This window comes from Artibeus jamaicensis, unplaced genomic scaffold (assembly GCF_021234435.1).
Source record: "Artibeus jamaicensis isolate MK-2021 breed Jamaican fruit bat unplaced genomic scaffold, CSHL_Jam_final contig_548, whole genome shotgun sequence".
NCBI classification, from domain to species: Eukaryota; Metazoa; Chordata; class Mammalia; order Chiroptera; family Phyllostomidae; genus Artibeus; species Artibeus jamaicensis.
In genome coordinates this window covers 25,107,387-25,127,710 of record NW_026521883.1, presented here as the reverse complement: position 1 = coordinate 25,127,710, position 20,324 = coordinate 25,107,387, and the positions used below count along the sequence as shown (strand labels likewise).

General features: G+C 39.1%; 1 long non-coding RNA gene across 1 annotated transcript; it reads right to left on the bottom strand.

Moving 5' to 3' along the window:
• Positions 1 to 466: 466 nt before the first annotated feature.
• On the bottom strand, positions 467 to 2,820 carry LOC128628121 (uncharacterized). Its single transcript, XR_008392450.1, has 3 exons — positions 2,693 to 2,820; positions 1,916 to 2,069; positions 467 to 549 (listed from the first exon to the last, which is right to left on the bottom strand). It is a non-coding gene; the product is annotated as an uncharacterized LOC128628121 (long non-coding RNA).
• Between the last annotated feature and the right edge of the window lie 17,504 nt (positions 2,821 to 20,324).

The window sequence follows — 20,324 nt, the reverse complement described above, 5'->3', positions numbered from 1 at the left end:
GACCTAAGACAACCAGCAGTAACTGTTTATGAGGTTGGAGATCCCCAATACACTGACCCAAGTAGAATCAGTACAACTGACCACTAAATAGATGAGTGAGAAGGGAGAGTAAAGGGAGAAAGGGATCTGAAGTGTTCTCTAATTCTAGCTTGAGTCTATGATGGCACTCACTGTTCATCTGGTGAAATATGGAGCAACATTTTCAGGGTTGGCATAAGGGAGGAGTTAAGTTAATTCAGTTTTGGACGTGCTGGGTTGGAGATACCTGCAGGACACCCAGATCATCCAGGTAGAGATGAAGAAGGCAGCTGGAGTTTAGAGTTTAGAACAGAAAGTCAGAACTGGAAATCTAGATTTCAGAGTCAACAGCAAATAAATGACAGCCACTATAGACATATTACGTTCACAATCCTGATTCCATATATGGGGAATTACAGGATGCTATCCTGGTGAATTTGCAGGTAACATCAGGGAAGGCAATCCAGTTCTCTCCAAACTGGTCCTTTTGATCCACTGTTAGAATTCTGAGTTGAATAATCTTGACCTGACCTTTAAAAAACAAAACAAAATAACAACAAAAAATAAACTTTGTTTCTATTGTGGGTCTGTGTAGTCATTAGAGCCAAAGGTAGTAAAAGAATAATATAAAAATAACTAATTTTTGTACACAGTAAGTTGTAGTCATACCACTGATGTATATATACTATGCCCAGATGCACAAAACGCAAGAGTGTTTTATATTCACTTCTTTCAGAGCCAGAATTAACTGTTTGCCTAAGGCACCATAATATAGGCCATTAGCATCCGGAATCTGAAGGAAAGACTATTTTTACCCAATCAATTAATACAGACATTAAACCTGGGTCTCTATGCTCTCTCCCTCAAAAGCAAAGAGACCTTTGGATACCTAACTCAACTTTTAGGATTGAGACCCACCAAAAGAAAATCACTTGGCAAAGATGAGCTAAATTGCAACAAAGGCTGGGGAGAGTTAAATATGAAGCACAGGAGAAGAAAGGAAAAATTTGACTTTCTGTTCAAATTCTTATGGAGTTTCTTATTGGTATAATTTGAGGTATGAAAGGAGAAATACACTTTTTATTCATTTAGTCATTGCTGAAGGCTTCACCTCCATCTACTTAACATAACATATTGATAGTCTTGTTGCTCTGCATTAATCTGAACCATTATGTATTCCTTTGCCTTTTCATTTTAGCCCTTCTCTAAATGGTACTATAATATTCCAGTGCCTCACTGGGTAAGTTCAGTGTTCAAGTGACCACTGTGTGTAAGAAAGATGGGTTCACTTCCTAACCATTCCTTATTCAGATTATCTCTTTGTTATCAAAGCTATTTCAGTTCCTGCTCTACAACCAGCTCACCAAAAATCTTTAATAGAAAATGTTTGGTCTAGTTCATTGTATCCTAATAACCATCCCCCTGAACAATACTGGAAATTGCCCATAGGCCTTATCTGAACTTAGATTTGAAATAATAAATATTACCATGTCAAATAAATTGTTAGCATTTTTGTTTTGGGTAGTCATTCTATAAATTATATAATGTGAGGTAGCATGTAGTACTTGTATAGAAAAGCTCTGTTTCTGGAAATTTTGAGCTGAGATTTATGTGATTACTGAATGATTTGAAAGGTGCGTTTGCCTAGCTGCTACACATTTGCCTACCTGCTACACATCTCTTTAAATAATACAGAAACAAAATATGTTCTACTTACAAGCTTCAAGGTTGTTCTGCTCCTTAAAGGTCTTTACTATGTTTTAGTATTAAAGAGCCATGTTTCCCCCATTTTAGTAAGAGATCATTTAATAGTTTTTCCATTCATATTTTAAAAACAGCTTTAAAGAATGATTTTAAAAGGATATGCACATACTGTGTATTCACTTCATGAGCTCACCTCATCTTTGAATTCACCAAACTCGAAGAACACAGCGCCAAAGCAAAGAATCTTAGTCTTCTTCCCCATCCGTACCTTTCCTCCTCCATGTCTAATACTCGACTCAGCGGAAGAGTTTAATCTGCTTCTCGAATTGTGAATTTATCCTAGACTCCTGGAGGCAGTGGTTATAGTGGGGTTGGAATATATCCCAACACTTGGGTTCTAATCCTAACTGCCACTTAATAGCTTTTTAAAAAATCTAGTTCTTAATTTTTTTAAAAAAAAATTTATGAGAGCAGAAGGAAGAAAGAGGGAATCATGAGTGTGTGATTGCCTCTCACGCGCCCCCTACTGGGTACCTGGCCTGCAACCCAGGCCTGTTCTCTAGACTGGGAGTCCAACCCACCACACCGGGTTTTCAGGCTGGCACTTAATCCACTGAGCCACATCAGCCAGGTAATAGCTGTTTTAATAGCTGATCGTTACAAGATACTTAACCTCTCTGTAAGTTAGTTTCCTTATCTGTAAAATGGGGATAAAATACACCTATCCAAAAGAGAAAACAGCTAATTCTTATAGAGACTATAAGAATTCTCATATATAATAGTGTTAGCTATTATTAGTATCTTGGAACTTAGTCCACGGCTGCGAATCAGCTCGTTGGACTTCTTTAAAAGTTTGGCCAACACGTGTGAACAAGCAGGAAATTTGTGGAGCGGAAGGACCGGCTTCCTAGTTCTCAGTCTTCCATTTAAAGCAAATCTGGAAACAGATCTCGCCAAGGAACAACAGAACCTTAAAACCACCGCCTGATGAACAGACTAAAACGCTGGGACTCAAAGCGCTGGTGACAGAACGAGGACGAGATCGCATCAGGCACAAGACAGCCATTCACCTGGGGTCCTTCCAGGAGACGGACGGGAGTTGGCTGGACACGCCTGGATTGGGTAGGTAGAGCTGTCAGTCCTAGGAGGTGCACCACAGAGACCAATAGTTTTCTGACTCCGCCTTCAGAGGGCGGGAGAATTGGGGCGTTTTCAAGGTGGGCGGGGCCTCTGCTGCGCTGGTACGTCTCGCTTGAATCCTGCGGGTCTAACTGTCCACTTGGGCGGGTGAGAGCGGCAAAGGAGTATGAAAGAGACCAGGGAAAGAGACCAGTTCCGTAGAAACGGAAACGAAGGGGGATATGACCGTCGGAGCTGAAAAATAAGAAGCCATGGGGAAGAAAGGGTGGGAGCAGAGCTGGGCCAGAGATAGAAGAAGAAAGGAGGGAGGGGTGTGGGAAGAGCGGCGTGGTCAGGCCTAGGGGATGAGGAAAGGAGAGTGCAGGTCGGGCATTGAAGAGTAGGAAACCCACTACAGTATAGGATGCCCTAGGTATTCGTCCCAAGTGGGGCAGGAAAGCAGAGCCTGGGGGGAATTCAGGAGTCAGAGGAATTCAGCTGTCGCCTGGGCCCGTCTGATCACCACATTAGCCATCTTTCTGCACCAGTTGGCATGCAAAATTAACCTGATGCATGTAGAGTTTGTGTCTGGCTCTTTAACACGAGATTGCTAATAGGAATTTCACTTGGTCCCTCTGAGTGAGACTGCCAGTCTTCTCAAAGGACTGGACCTAGACAGCTAGGTCAGCAGATTAAACCTCTAAATTACTGCCTTTACAGTATACTCTGGCTCCTTGGACACATTCTCTGACATAAACTCCCTGAAGACAGCTTCTACTGATTTACTGCCGCCTTTTTGATGAGTTTTTTTTTTCATTGACTTTCATATGAGACGATTTTCTGTAGAAGTGGTACATCTTCCCATCTCACCTCCACCTGTCCATGTACTGTTGATTTATAGACAGGTAAAGCAGGTATGGGGCTTTTGATACCTTGTAGGAACCCGTATTTTTAGATTAATAAAAACACAGACTCAGAAAGGTGTATTGAGACCTTAGTAAGCACCAAAGGTTATCCTTGTGTTTTCCTGATTGAGCACTAGCGTTGGATTAGACTTTAAAACCCCACACATATTTAGACTTTGCCCTTCACCCTCTAAGAGGCTACTGAGACTATCCAAAGTTAGTGCTCTCCCTTACTTCAGTAAGAATAAACTCAGCTATGTTTTGTCAGTAGGTTGTTTTGGTGACGTTGTGGTGGAGCCAAAAGAATCACCTCTCAAAAAGTGGTGCAAAATAAAACCAGGAAGATTAAAAAAAAAAAAAAAGGATAAGAACACTAAAAGATCAATTCAGGTCTACCATACAAATTATAGGAATTACGAAAAAATGGAGAAAATTTCAAATAAATAATTCAAGAAAAATTTCCAGAACTGATGGACATACATTTCCAGAAGGAATGCATGCTGGATCAAATGAGATATATCAAGGTTAAGATTGTAAAATTTCAGAAAAATTGAGACAATACAGGGAGTTTTGGTTGCTTGCGGATTAGGATTATTGCCACAAGATGGCAGTAATGTCTCAAAGGCTCTATTTCTCTGTGTGTTTCCATAAAATTCCTTCATCTCTTTCCAAAGCATTAGGAGGAGGGTAGGCTCAGTTTGGATACATTCCATCTAGTCGTGCTTTATGAAAGCACTCACTCTGATTTCTTCCTAAGAGACTGCTAAAAGGTCACCTTACAATAATCAGCCTGAAAAGAAAAAAAAGCTCAGTTCTCGTTGAGGAGGTGGCTTCTATGGCTCTGAGAGGATAGAAAGACTTGAGAGAAGACAGCTATAATTGTCATGGATGTGACTTCTGTCATGCAGGAATTCTACAAACCATTTGTTCATTCTCACCAGTTTTATTGAGGCCTTCTATGCACCAGATACTGTGTGAGGCACCAGTTAAAAAAATAAAAGACACGGTCTTTGTCTTTGTGAAGCTTACGTTTTGAGGGGAGATAAATTACATATATATCTGCAGAATTTGGTAGAATTCAAGGTAGAAGTAAGCAGACTAGTTAGGAAGCTATTGCAGATATCCAGGCAGGAGATACAGATGAATTGGATTAGGGTGATGGTCATGGGGGAAAGAAGTAGGTGAATTCAAGATATATAGGGTGGAGCTCTGGCTGGGTAGCTCATTTGGTTAGAGCATCGTCCCGATGCACAGAGTGCACCAAGGTTGCATCTCCTGTCAGGGCACATACAAGGAAAACCAATGAGTGCATAAATAACTGGAACAACCAAGCAATGTCTCTCTCCCCCACCCTTCATCTCTCTAAAATCATTAATAAAAAAAGTTCAAAAGAAAAGATACAGAATGGGACAAAAGTAAGTTTACAGTTAGTACATGAAATGGTTTATTCTTGTATTCTTGCATTATTATTCTGTATTATTAATTACTGTATTATTTTTCATACAAACAGCTGTAAACCTACTTTTGCCCCAATCTGTATTGGAGGTAGAATTAACAGGACTTGGCCGTTGTCTGGATCTGGGTGGTCAGAGCATAACCTTTTCGGATTGAGCACATGGCTGTGTGAATGGGTTACTATTTTCTCAGGTGTAAGAGGTGTGGAGAGAAAGGTTTTGGAGAAGGGGATGGTAGATAAATCAAGAGTTAATCGAAGAATATTAATTAAATTGTTCTTTCTGCCCACGCATTTGAGTTGTGGTGGGTGTCACTGATCCAGGCTAGGATGGAGTTTGCACTTGGCTTGGTCTGATATCTTTGGTTTAAATCGACTCACATTTGGTATTCAATTAAAAACTGCTGTTAACTCAGTCTCTTACAGAGCAGTAGCAAAATCAACTTTAATTTGCAGTTGTTTTTTTTTTTTTCCTGAGGTGGCCATTTGAGAGTTAAAGAGAACAGACCAATGTTTTTCAGTGTTTTCATTTGTAACCTAGAGGTTGAGTTCTGTACTGTGCCCAAATCGACAGTTACCTCAGTCACTCACTTTCCACTGTCTTTACTTGTAGAAGGAGCATTAACAAGAGTGAATGATAAATAAGGCACCTGGAGACTTTCTCTGTCTTAGAAGGGCCTGGGTTCAAAGAATCTTGTAAAAGTAGAGTTTTAGGAGGCAGGAGAGAAAGTCTGAAGAAGGATTCCCAAGGGGAAACTGTGGTGAATTCAGACTCACCATTCTAGAGACTTGACCATTGTTTTCTCATTTCCTTATCTGGTTGGGAAGCATCAGTGATATTGTTGGGAAGGCCTATAAACTGATTGTAATCAAAAGCCAATTTTGAATTAGTAAAAAATAAAGGAAACAGGCTTTTCTGATTCTTTCAGGTATCTCATTTAAAGGAGTCGTTAACACCATGTCTTTCCTTCACTCTAGAATGCTGGCTGCAGAGTAATAATTTAGTCTCATAGGTATTGAGCAAATAAAGAGGTTTGGCTCTCATTACAATAGGGGGATAAATATATTGATTTAGAAAAAATTAATTCAACTTCTGTGGTTAGACAAAAATGGCTATATGATGAGACAGTTATGTTTATAAACAACCTCAGGGTGGTAATCTGGAAGTGGAAAATTGAGTTAACTCTGTATGTTAATAGCAGCAAACCAATTTTCCAGAGCTCATTCAAGCAGCTATCTCTGCACTGGGGAATCTTAGGGAGGACCTGGGATGCAACCCTATGCAAAGTAAATTCCGGGGTTTGACTGAAGCCAAAGTAAAGCCACTGCCCAGACCAGTTAAGTGACCTATATTGTACCAGTGTGTAGTTCCGGGATTCATTTAAGTAGAAAGGAGAATACGTTTTTATTGTACTTATTTTGCCATCTTGCTTGCAAATTTCTTTGGGCACAGTAGCCACAGAAATTCAGAGTATAGCAGGAAACATTTTCTGGGGGTGTGGTAAGGAAGTAGTATATGTCTTTCACTCAGTAACCTTAGGTATTTCCCTGTCATTTCTCAATGACTAGGGGCATTGCAAGAAGTGTGGTGTGTCTATACATGTCTTTTGTTCAGGCTTTGGCAAAAACCAGAGCACCAGCCACCGATTCACTGAGAAAATATAAACTTCTAATATTGCATATTAGGCTTGTAATATGGTTATATACCTACCCCTTCCAGAGTTTTGGGTGTGGACTATTATATGTAGGCATTTCCTCAGTAGTTTTAATAAAAAACTTTGGTCTTTTAGCGAAGGCATTCAATACCATACAGGGAGAAACTGAAGTGTCTGGCATCAAGGCAAGAGCTGGAGGACAGCTTTCTCCTGGACAAAGGTGGGCAGAGGCCATTGTCCCTTTTCCCCACAGAGCCACAGAGCCACAAATCCAGAAGGCTGGTGCCATATCTGAGACTCCATCAACCTGGCTAACACTGTTTTTTCCCACCTTGAAGATCCCCAGAGATTCAGTCCCACCCAACTTACCAGACTACTCAAGGTGTGGTGCTTTAGCGAAGCTAAAGGTATTTCCATAAGAGCATGTGAGAGTCCTCCAACCTTTGCTGGGTATGGAAGGTTTTTCAATACTTTTCTTGTACAAACTTTCCATAATGATATATAGAAAGTCATTCCTGCCATTCATTTCACTTGAAGTCTTCCTGATGGTTGACTACTTAATTCTCCAAATTCAGGTTCCCACACTGAAATAACTTGCTACTTCCACTTCTGGGGTTATTTCATGAGCAGCGTAACGAGTGTCCTTTAGTGACGGACTAAGTTAAAAGAATGAGAACCCCAGGGAAATTTCCTATTGAATTCTTAGAACACAGGTACCCTAAATATGGTGTTCTTGTATTTCTTTTTATACCTTAGATGTCTCTTTTCTTTTTAAAAATTAAAAATTTTAATTACATTTTATTGATTATGCTATTACAGTTGTCCCAATTTTTCTCCCTTGGACCCCTCGACCTAGAACCCTCCAGTCCCTCAGGCAATCCCTACACCATTGTTCATATCCATGGCTCATGTGTATAGGTTCTTTGGCTACCCCATTTCCTGCACTGTACTTTACATCCCCATGGCTGTTCTGTAACTATCTATTTGCATTTCTTCATCCCCTCACCTCTTCACCCATTCCCCTAATAGCCTGTTCCTGTCTGGCAACCATAAAAACACACTCTGTATCCATAATTCTGTCTCTGTTCTTGTTTGCTTTGTTTTTTAGATTCATTATTGGTAGATATGTATTTTTTACCATTTTATTGTTCATAGTTTTGATTTTCTTAAATAAGTCTCTTTAATATTTCATATAATAATGTTTTTTTGGGGTGATGACAAACTGTAGTTTTTTCTTGTGTGGGAAGCTCTTTATCTGCCCTATGATTCTAAATGATAGCTCTGCAGGGTAGAGCAGTCTTGGTCATAGGTCCCTGATTTTCATGACTTTGAATATTTTTTGTCAGTGTCTTCTAGCCTGCAAAGTTTCTTTTGAAAAATCAGCTGACCGTCTTATGGGAACTGCCCTGGAGGTAACTAACTGCTTTTCTCTTGCTGCTTTTAAGATTCTCTCTTTTAAAATTTAGTTTATTTATTTATTTATCTTTAGAGGGGAAGGAAAGGAGAGAGGAAGAGAAACATCAATGTATGGTTGCCTCTTGTGTGTCCCCGGCTGGGAACTGGCCTGCAACCCAGGCATGTGCCCTGACTGGGAATCGAACCACAGTTCTCTGGTTCGCAGGCCCTCACTCAATCCACTGAGCCACACCAGCCAGGGCTTAAGATTCTCTGTTTATCTTTAAACTTTGGCCTTTTAATTTTGATGTGTCTTAGAGTGGGCCTCTTTGCATCTATCTGTTTTGGGATTCTCTGTGCTTCCTGGCTTTGCATGTTTATTTTCTTCACCAAATTAGAGAAGTTTCCTTTCATTATTTTTTCAGATAGATTTCTAATTTCTTGCTCTTTCTCTTCTCCTTCTGGTACCCCCATGATGCAAATGTTGGACCTCTTGAAGAGGCTGCTTATACTATCCTCACTTTTTTGGATTCTTTTTTCTTCTTGTTGTTCTGATTGGTTGTTTTTTTCTGCCTTTTGTTGCAAATCATTGATTCAATTCTTGGCTTCATCCACTGTACTGTTATTTCCCCATAAATTGTTCTCTACATCAATTAGTGTCTCCTTCATTTCTGACAGGGTCTTTTTTATGCTGCTGAGGTCCTCACTAAGTTCCTCGAGCATTCTTATAACCAGTGTTTTGAACTCTGCATCTAATAGATTTGCTTATGTCCATTTTGCTTAGTTCTTTTTCTGTAGTTTTGATCTGTTCTTTTATTTGGGCCATGTTTCTTTGTCTCCTCTTTTGGCAACCTCCCTGTGTTTGTTTCTATATAATAGGTAGAACTGCTTTGACTCCATGTCTTGGCAGTGTGGCTTAATATAGTAGTTGTCCTGTAGGGTCCAATGGCACAGTCTCCCCTATCACCCAAGCTGAATACTCAAAGTGCACCTTTCCTGTGGGCTGAGTATACCCTTCTCTGGTATTTGATGCTTGATTGCTGTTGTCAGGTCAATGGGAGGGATTTTCCCAGGCCAGTCAGCTGCAAGGACTAGCTGTGACCATTGACCACCATCCTCCACCCTATGTGGAGGATTTGCTGTGTGGGGGCAAGGTGGTGATGTTGGTCTGTGCAGGCTCTGGAGTTTCCTGGGTGGTGCAGGTCAAGGTCAGCCCCCACCTGTGTTTAACCCGGCAAACCCTGCCTGAGCTGTAAAGCAATCTGAGATGGCTGCTATTTGTGCTTGGCTTGCAGATTCCTAGGCAAAGCCATGCTGTGAAGCTAGGCTGCTTGTGCAGGGCCTGGGGCCACTTAACAAGCGGTACAAGGGCTAGGGGCTCACTGAGGCCAGCTGTTGGTTGTTTGAGAGGATTTAGGAAGTTTTGAAGCACAAGCCAAGACCAGCCATTCATATGGAAAGCAGCTTGAGTAGTCTGGTAAGTTGGGTGGGACTGAATCTCTGGGGATCTTCAAGGTGGGGAAAAACAGTGTTAGCCAGGTTGATGGAGTCTCAGATATGGCACCAGCCTTCTGGATTTGTGGCTCTGTGGCTCTGTGGGGAAAAGGGACAATGGCCTCTGCCCACCTTTGTCCAGGAGAAAGCTGTCCTCCAGCTCTTGCCTTGATGCCAGACACTTCAGTTTCTCCCTGTATGGCATTGGTGCCTTTTAAGCTGCTTCCATGGTGCTAGAGCTCAGAGGGAGTGAGTCTGAGTAAGTTAGTGTGTGGATTCTTTAAGAGGAACTGCTTGGGACTCCAGAAGTTTCTTCCACTGACTCAATCCCCACTGGTTTTTACAGCCAGAGATTATGGGAACCTATCTTCCCTGCACTGGCTGTGGGCATAGTGGCCTGGGGCTGGGACTCCACTCCTGAGATATCTCTCCTGAATTTTTATCTACCATGTGTGGATGAAAGACCAGCCCCTTCTCCATCTGTGCTGCTCCTACTGGTAAGTCTAAATGGATGTGGTTTCTTTAATTCCGTATTTATCAGACTTCCATTTAAGTAAATTTCTGATGGTTCTGAGTGATGGTTGTTCTATATTTTAGTTGTAGTTTTCATGTGATTTTGCGAGGAGGCAAGCCATGTTTACCTATGCCACCATCTAGACTGGTAATAAATATTGTGTTCTTTTGGTCCAGTCTAACTTCTTCCTGGAAACACTACCTGAATATCAATAACTAGTTTTAAGGTAGTCTAACTTTTTAGTAAGTATGTTCCAGAAGCCACCATGATAATGAGGTTAAGAAATCCCTTCAGTGTACTTCTCCTACCATCCAGTCCTAATCTTGGGAGAAGTTTGGGGAGTGCTAGTCCACAAACTACGGTGTCTAAGATATCTCTTATACCTTCAGGGTAGACCCTTTGGGCAAAAGGCTCCCTTTAGTCTTGTGTTATTTATTAGGTGAATTCCATTGGGTCAATTTTGTTCTAGGTCATCTGAGCATTTCTTTTTCCTTAAAAGAATTCCAGAGCATTCAACTTTGGCTCAGAATATTTAGTGCTTGATTGAAATAAATGCAGAGCTTTCTTGGAATAGCTGTGGGTTAGAATATTTTCACCCCACCCCCACACTTGTCAGCCTGCAGTCTTCTGAAGCTTTCCTGAGGTGCGAATGCAGGTTATTTAAGGACCCACATACTCCCCAGAGATGGCAAAATATTTAGACGCTGTTGCAACAGTGCTTGTTTGATATAAGTAGTATTTCTTTAAATCTACCAATTAAATTTTACTCCACCATAAAGAATAAACAAGCATCTCTGTGTACCTACCATTACAGAGACCAGTATTTCTACTGTCTAAAATGAAATTTAATTCTTGCTTCATATGCCAACACTATGAATGATATGGTAAGACTCAGCTGTGATTGCAGAAAATACCTTAAGAAAATATATCTGGATAATATCTTTGAAAGTTTATGAATTTCTCATCTAATATATATTGAGGGAGAAACTGCTTTTCATGGATTCTGTCTGTGTCAGAAAACTGGGCTGATCTGAAGGCATCTGACACACCTCCATTAGGCTCATTATCGAGGCAATTTCTCTTCTCTATTTTAGAGTCTCAGTGTCTCACACCCACAAAAATATATGTAATAAAACGGTTCTGTGAATTATAAAAGGGTAAATCCTGTTGAAATATTCTGAGACTGCTTCAAGAGAAAGTTGTGCAATATTTTCAGGTTCCTGAGATGGAAAATTCTGATGGTTGCATCACAATCAGTGTCATATGATCTGGTCATAATCTGGTCAGCCTCTTTAACTGCATCTCTGCATCTGCAGAATTCTTGTGACATGTCTCTTCCGTTGAGGAAAGATTACTGATGGTGTTTTCTGTTTTACTAAAGTTGTAACTACACTTAAATGAGTCAAGAAGTCCCAGTGACATAGTCCTCATGCTTTTCATCTAATTCTCGATCTTTATTTTTATTGTAATTTTGTTGTACCAAACAAAGTTTTTGGTTTTTGGAAAAAACCAAAGTTTTGCATTATAATTGTTTTCTGAAATTGTTCAAACTTAAACCAAAAGCTATTAAATAAGACAACTGAGTGAGACTTTATCATCAAGGTGAACAATTCAGTTCAGATTACCCAGGTTTTTGTCTTTTGTTCTCACATCTCTTCCTGCCCCACCTCATATTATTTTGAACTGAATCCTAAATATATTATTTTGTCCATAGTTATTTTCAATATACCAAAACAATTATGGGCAATTATGTCAGGAAATTAAATTGATTTGTGGGAACCAATGCCTTTGTCTACAACCCAAGTAATAACAATGACTTATAAGGTAACAAACCATTCTGTGATAGATATAAACATCTATCATACAATCGCAATTTAGCCTTATTGGACTCACTCATAAGCCACATGTTTTAGTTTGTCTACTCTGGTCAGAACACAAACCATGTGGGCCACAGATACCTACAAAACTTTTTCTTGCCTAATATGATATCTTGCATTTACTCAGAGATTCCAGAATTAATATCAATGGGTTTCCTGATTATACCCCCCCCAAAAGTCAGAGTTTTCAATCACTCTTTACATATAAAATATTTCTACTCTTTAGTATGCAATTCAGAAAAACACAAGTTTGACGTGGAAAAACTGAATTTTGCTGATTTTATTTGCACATGTACCACACAAACCTAAGGGGCAAAAATTTTAAACAGTTTTTCTCCAGATCCTTGAATGAAACTGATACTCTGAAAATGTGCCGTAGTTACTCTATGTCTTTGAGAACCCCAGTTATAGTGCTACGGTGACAACACATCCAGTGATAATGTATCTAACCCCAGCAAGAATAAGCATATCCCTGCTTGAGAACAGAACAAATCTGAATCTGTGTAGATTGGCAAGAGAAGAAAAGGTGAAAAGTGCTCTAGGGCTGTGATATGTATAAGACCTCAAGTTTATTTCTCTCCATGTCTGCAGGTATTAGGGCATTAATTTCTTGGCTTGGACAGAGTGCAATAGATAATGATTTTTGTTCTCTCCCCACTCCCCTTCTTTATCCATTTTGTTCTTCATTCTTTAATTTGGCTACTAAATTCATCACTCTTTTTCTATCTTTCCCGCCAACTTTGTGTATTGGAGCAAGGGGAAAAGAGAGGTTTGGAAAAAAAAGAGCTTTTTTCTTACAGTCTCTCTACCTCAGTTCTTGAATAATTGTCGACAATTTTATTCATTTTGTTAGGTGCTGATAAAAGCATAATTATCAGCAATTATTACAAAAAAGTAAGTATAGCAAGCCTACCTCATGAAACTATGGCTGGCAATGCTATTTATCAGGGTAAAGTTATGACAATTTCTCTTTCAATAACTATTACATGTGTCTGGAGTACCTACTAAGTGCTAGCTAGGTGGGAAGGAAGGTTCAGAAATTAATACTCCCTGACCTCGAGAAGTTTACAAAGGAGATAATGACTATACATAAAAATTATAATACAAATTGGAATGTGGTATGCTCTGTGCCTGTACTTCTGAGACCACCTGCTAAATCAGAATCTCTGGTTGTAGGACTCAAGAACCTGCATTGTAGCAAGATTTCTAGGTGGTTTTTATGCACATTAAAGTGTTTTATATGTTTAAACATTTTCCCCAGGGGAACATCAGAAGAAAAGTATCAACCCTAGCATAAATGAATCAGAAAAAATGATAGAGAAGAAAGTCAGGAAAACTTTATGACTTTTTTCAGTAACGAGTAAGTGACCAGGAAGAGAGAAGTACTATTAGACTCCGCTGCATGGCACACTTGTAGCATGTTATTACATTGCAGATTAGTCATTTTAAGTGGAAGAGTAGGTAGAAACTCAAATTGCACAGTTAAGTGAATTTTGAAATATGGAAATCTTATGTACATGCATTAAGCTTCAAAAAACTGCTGGAATTGCAGTTCAAGCTCAAAAATGTATCTGTGTATAAAGCAACTTGATGTTACTTATGCTTGAAACAGCATTAGTTGTCATCAAAATTTACCATAATTCATAAGTTTTGCACATAAGCACTATTTTGGCTCATAATTTTCAGTTCAATTTATTAAACATTATCAAGTCTACAGTGAAAGCTCATTTCCAAAGCTATTTATTTAGTGTTTGATAATAGTAGTTGAGGGCAGTGCTTCTCTTCCAGAAAAATTTCAGTGTCAGCTCGAACTCAAAAAATTACAATAAAAACTTTACCACTGCTAAGCCATGGAACTGGTCTGTGGGAGGGCAAGTCAGATATTCAGATAATTCTTTAGTCATTTTAAACTCAGTATTGGCTCCACAAATAATCAGCAATTAAACAGTATCCGTAATGTCTTGTCACTCAAAATTGCTTGCCTTCTTGTTTAATTGATTATTGATAATGCTCCCAATGTCCTCAAATCTTAGAGCAAGTTTTCACACCAAATGGTTAATAGTTTTAAACAAGTTTGTTTCTTCTGGACACATTTCTTTAGGTACTGCAATTAAACATTGTTTGATTAGCTCACTATCACTAAATGGCTTTCTTTTCTTGACTAACAAATGAACCAGTAGAAAACGAAATTTACTTTAATTGCAGCCTTATTTTCATTTTTGGGGAAGGAATTTCGCTGTGATGAGATATCTCATTTTAAATTTTCTGATTTTTTTCTGACTGTTTCTCTCCTGTGTTTTGGGAATATTGTGATCAGTGCTTAGTTTGGTAATGTTAACCTATATTGTATTCTTTTAGCACAGTTATAATGTCATTGTATAACAAACACTTTTCCATCTCATTTGATCAAAGTAATTCACATTCTGCTGTGCCTTAGAAGAATGACATTTGAAGTCAACTTTTCTTGTTTTGACATGATGAGTATACAGTGGCAATAAAAAATAAAATATCACAGATACAGTGATGCTTAAGGTACTTGAAACATGGTCGAGTTCTAACTGCCAGTGTGATTCATAGTGGTGAGCAGCAGTGTGAAGCAACGATAGATGGCATTACGTAAGGTCTCTGTCACAGTCACTGAACTCTGCCATAGAAGCACAAAAGCCACCAGAGACAATATGTAAGTGAATAAATGTGTCTGAGTCCCATTTATATATGGTTCTATATTTATATAAAGAACCTTGTTTATAGACACTGAAATGTAAATCCCATGTACTCTTCGAGGGTCATGAAATATTTTTCTTTTGATTTTTTCAACTGTTAAAGAATACACACACACACACAAACTGCTAGCTCACAGGATGTTAAAAACAAGTGACAGTCCAGATTTGGCCACTTGTTTTTTGGCTGAACCCTCTTTTATTGCTCTAGAAGTGAATCAAGGGAAAGTATTTTAAGAGAAAGTCTAGAAAGTGGCCACTGGGACTGAGTTCTTTGCTGAACTCAGAGGAAGCAGTTTCTGACAATGTTGCGGGGGCCAACTTCATACATAAGTGGGTTGAAGGGGATAGTAAGAAAGTGGATATGGGAAATATAAGCAACTTTTCATGAACTTTCACTCCGAAAATGGGGATTGAGGGACTGAAAAATGAGAGGTAGCTGAGAAATTATGTAATTTAAGAGAAATTTTTTGTAGAATAAGAGAGATTTGAACATGAGCACTTAAACATTGTCTCTTTTTTAATAAGGAAAATAATATATATCTCGAAGTTTGTTAGAAAGGTCAAATGAGATAAAGTGTGTTTTGTATCTAGGATGATGCGTAGCATATGGTACGTTCTCAATAATAAGTATTACAATGTATTCACTTTCTTTTTTATAAAAACCCAACAGAGTCTATGCTTCCTGTGATACTTTGGTATTGAGTTTTTAAACTCTCTTATTTAAAAATCAAGATTGTATTTAATTGAGGGTTTTTTTAAAGATTTTATTTCTCTATTTTTTGGAAAGGGGAAAGGAGAGAGAAAGAGAGGGAGAGAAACATCAATGTATGGTTGCCTCTCGCATGCCTCTGACCAGGAACCTGGCTTGCAGCCCAGGCATGTACCCTAGACTGGGAATTGAACCAGTGACCCTTTGATTCTCAGACCAGCGCTCAGGCACTGAGCCACAACAGCCAGGGCATAATTGAGATGTTTTGAAAAAATTTTTTTTTAAATTTTATTTATTTATCTTTAGAAGGGAAGGGAAGGAGAGAAGGAGAGAAATATCAATGTATGGTTGCTTCTGGTGCATCCCCTGCTGGGAACTGGCCTGCAACCCAGGCATGTGCCCTGACTGGAAATCGAACCTTGATACTCTGGTTCGCAGGCTCACGCTCAATCCACTGAGGTACACCAGCCAGGGCTGAAAAATTATTAAATAAATTAGAAGTTAACTAGTTGGTCAAGATTTGGAAACTTTGATCATTTTGATTTTGTAATTTTCTTAGCTTTCTTCTTTTCTTTTCTTTTATTTTAAGTATATTTTATTGATTATGCTATTACAGTTGTCCCATTTTTTCTCTTTGCTCTCCTCCTCCCCTCTAGCAATTCCCTCCCTCCTTAGTTCATGTCCATGGGTCCTGCATATAGGTTCTTTGACTTATCCATTTCCTATACTTTTCTTAATATCCCCTTGTCTATTTGACCTTCCTCCCCATTCTTCCCCTTCACCCTCGCCACTGATAACCCTTCATATGATCTCCACATCTACGATTTTGTTCCTGTTCTAGTTGTCTGCTTAGTTTGTTTTGTTTTTGTGGTTATTTTTTAAATTTATACCACATTTATTTCTGAAATAATGAGAGGAATTTGATAATAAAATGTTGAAAAGAAGTATAGTGAGATAGATAAATTCTTTTTTTATTGTTGTTCAAGTACAGTTGTCTCCATTTTTACCCCATCATAGTGTGCTGCACCTTCCACCCTCAAACCTACCCCCTTTGACTTTGTTCATGTATCCTTTATACATGTTCCTTTATTGACCTTCCCTTATTTTCCTCCTCTCTGGTTACCATCAGTTTGTTCTTTATTTCAATGTTTCTGGTTATATTTTGCTTGCTTGTTTTGTTGATTAGGTTTCACTTATAGGTGAGATTATGTGGTATTTTTGTCTTTCGCTGCCTGGCTTATTTTACTTAGCATAATGCTTTCCAGTTCCATTCATGCCATCATTGATAGTTGTGAAATTGTTCTCATTTAACTCTTCATAGTTTTGACCTTCTTCTTTTTCTTAAATAAGTCCCTGTAACATTTCATGTAATAAGGGCTCAGTGATGATGAACTCCTTAAACTTTACCTTATCTGGGAAGCACTATCTGCCCTTCAATTCTAAATGGTAGCTTTGCTGGATAGAGTGATCTTGGTTGTAGGTCCTTGCTTTTCATCACTTTGAATAATTATTGCCAGTCTCTTCTTGCCTGAAAAGTTTCTTTTGAGAAATCAGCAGATAGTCTTATGGGAACTCCTTTGTAGGTAACTCTGTGCTTTTCTCTTGCTGCTTTTAATATTCTTTCTTTAGCTTTAACCTTTGGCATTTTAATATGTTGTGTGTTGGTGTGGTCCTCTTTGGGTCCAACTTGTTTGGGACTCTCTGTGCTTCCTGCAGTTGTATTTCTATTTCCTTCACCATGTTAGGGAAGTTTTCTTTCATTACTTTTCAAATAGTTTTAAATTTCTTGCTCTTCCTCTTCTTCTTCTGGCAGTCTTATGATTCGGATGTTGGCATTTTTGGAGATGTCCCAGAGTCTTCTTATTCTCTCCTTGTTATTTTGAATTCTTGTTTCTTCATTCTCTACTGGTCGAATGTTTATTTCTTCCTTATGTTCCAAATCATTGATTTTAACCCCAGCTTCATTCCCTTCACTGTTGGTTCCCTGTGGACTTTTCTTTATTTCACTTGGTGTAGCCTTCATTTCTTCCCTTATGCATTTGCCATACTCGGTGAGTTCTCTGAGCATCCTTATCACCAGTGTTTTGAACTCTGTATCCGATGGGTTGGCTATTTCCATATTGCTTGGTTCTTTTTCTAGAGTTTTGATCTGTTCTTTCATTTGGGCCATATTTCTTTGTTTCGTCAATTTGGCAACCTCCCTGTGTTTGTTTTCTATGTATTAGGTAGAGCTGCTTTGACTCCCTGCCATGGTGCACCTGTTACGTTGTAAGGGGCGGAGCCTTAGGTATTCCCCAGAGTGGGGCAACCCGCTTTGCCACTCTGTGGTGCTGTATGTGAGGGAGTTGTTGGAAGGGGAACAGTATTGCTTGCTTGACACTCATCCCATTTCCAGTCACTTCATTCACTTTCTGTACGCAACTGGCCCCCCTCTAGCTGCTGCTCTGGTGGTGGTTCCCAGACTGGGTGAGTTTGCATATGTTCCAGGACTGCAGGGGCCATTTGAACAGACTCTCCTAGCAAGACCGGCAGTTTCTTCTGCTGTCCGAACCCCCACTGGTTTTTTTATAGCCAGAAGTTGTGAGGCTTTATTTTCCCAGTGTTGGTACCCTGGGTTTTGTGGTCTGGTCTGGGTCTAGGATCACTCACTCCCCAGGTGTCCCTCCCCATTTTTATCTGCCACATGTGAATGTGGGTCTGCCCATTCCACTAGCTGCTGCCACTCCATGTCCTTTCCACCCTGGCTCCCTTTTCTGACCCTCCTGCCTGTCTGGATGAATACCTCTTCTTTAAATTCTTGATTGTCAGACTTCCATGCAGTTCAATTTTCTGACAATTTTGGTTGTTTTTTGTTTTGAGGTTAGTTGTGATCCTTCTTGTTGTTGTGCAAGGAGGCGAAGTGTGTCTACCTATGCCTCCATCTTGGCTGGAAGTCTCCAGCTTTTTCATTTTACACTGAGTTCTAATCTCTTTATTCTAACTTTGCATGTGAGCTACTTCCCTTAATTTTTTTTCATTGCCTTTTTAAACTACAATACAATCATACAAATAATTGTACAAATGAATCATATAAATCTTACACTGATTTGATGTATTAGTGGCCTTATTTTTATTCATATTTTGTACATAACTTTTTTATCTGTAAGTCATACATGGTGCTACTGTGTGACCCAGCAAGCACTTCTGTATCCTAGGAGAAATTTCCCAGGATTTGCTCCTGTATCCAGGAGAAATTAAAGCATGTGTTCACACAAAAATGTGTACCCAAATGCTCATAGCAACAGTTTTCATAATTGCAAAAAAGTGGAAATAACCCATATGTCCATTCATCAGTTGGAAATAGCCACATAACCCACTAGTAAAATGTGGAATATCCATACAATGGAATTTTGTTCAGCCATACGAAGGAATGAAGTCCTGATAAGACTTACAAAATAAATGAAACTTGAAAACATTTTGCTGAGTGAAAGAAGCCCATTACAAGAGACCACATACTGTATGATTCCATTTCTGTGAAATGTCCAGAATAGACAAATCTATAGAGACAGAACATAGACTAGTGAAGGCCTGGCACCTGAAAGAGAAATGGGGAGTGACTGCTAATAGGGTATCAGGTTTCTTTGTGAGATGACAGTGTATCGTCTGTCTGATAATCTAATAACTGGAGTTCCTATGGATGTTTCTTTTCTTTTTTTTAAAGATTTTATTTACTTATTTTTAGAGAGATGGGGAAGGGAGGGAGAAAGAGAGGGAGTGAAACATCAATGTGTGGTTGCGTTTAGCACACCCCATACTGGCGACCTGGCCTGCAACCCAGACATGCCCTGACAGGGAATGGAACCAGTGATGCCTTGGTTCACAGGCCTGTGCTTAGTCCACTGAGCCACACCAGTCAGGGCCTGGATGTTTCTTTTGAATGTTGTTTTGCTGAAGGAGGCTTTTCTCATCCTGCATCTGGCAGTCTTTGGCTGTGTGGTATAGTTTGTATATAAAATTTTATTTTTAGAGATAATGTGAAGCCTAGATGGATGTTATCTTGCTTTAAAGAATAATTTTGATTGCTTTTTTCAGGTACTTAGTAGTGCCAGAATTCAGGTATCATCTTAATCTAAATTCAGGCTAGAGATTTTACTGGATTACCCAGATGATCTGGGGATGTAGACAGTGCAAGGGCTGGTTTACTTTCACTTCACCTTAATTCCCGGTGTGCAGCTGGTGTCGCACACAGCCACATTGGAGCTTGAGGCCAAAGAAATGTCAGTACCACTGATCCTGTCTGTATTTAAAAATTTGATACTTTGTTCATCATGAATTTTTCACTTATTTTATTAATTAATTTTAATTGTTAATACTGCATTAAAGTATTATTTATCTGGATTGCTGAGTTTTTTTGGTTTCCCCTAAATTTTGTGCCCACATGAGTACTTCACTTACATCTGCTTTGGGGTTTTTATATCCTGAGAGTTTGAAGAGACAAAGCTGTGGGTTCCCCAACTTCCTGTAAAACCCTGTAGTGATTTTGGGGGCATTCTTAATTTTCTCCTTTATCATGCTATTTAGAATTAACTGTCTAGAGACTTCCACATAACTAGAGACTGAAGTGGAGTAAACAAACATTTATATTCACTTTCCCCTGAAACTGCCCTAAAATGACTGTAGCAGAATAACAATCTGAAAACTTACAAAGACTAAGTGAAGGGAAAAGACAAAACAGTAAGTGAGAGCGGTCCACAGTTTTTTGGAAGACAGGGAGCTGAT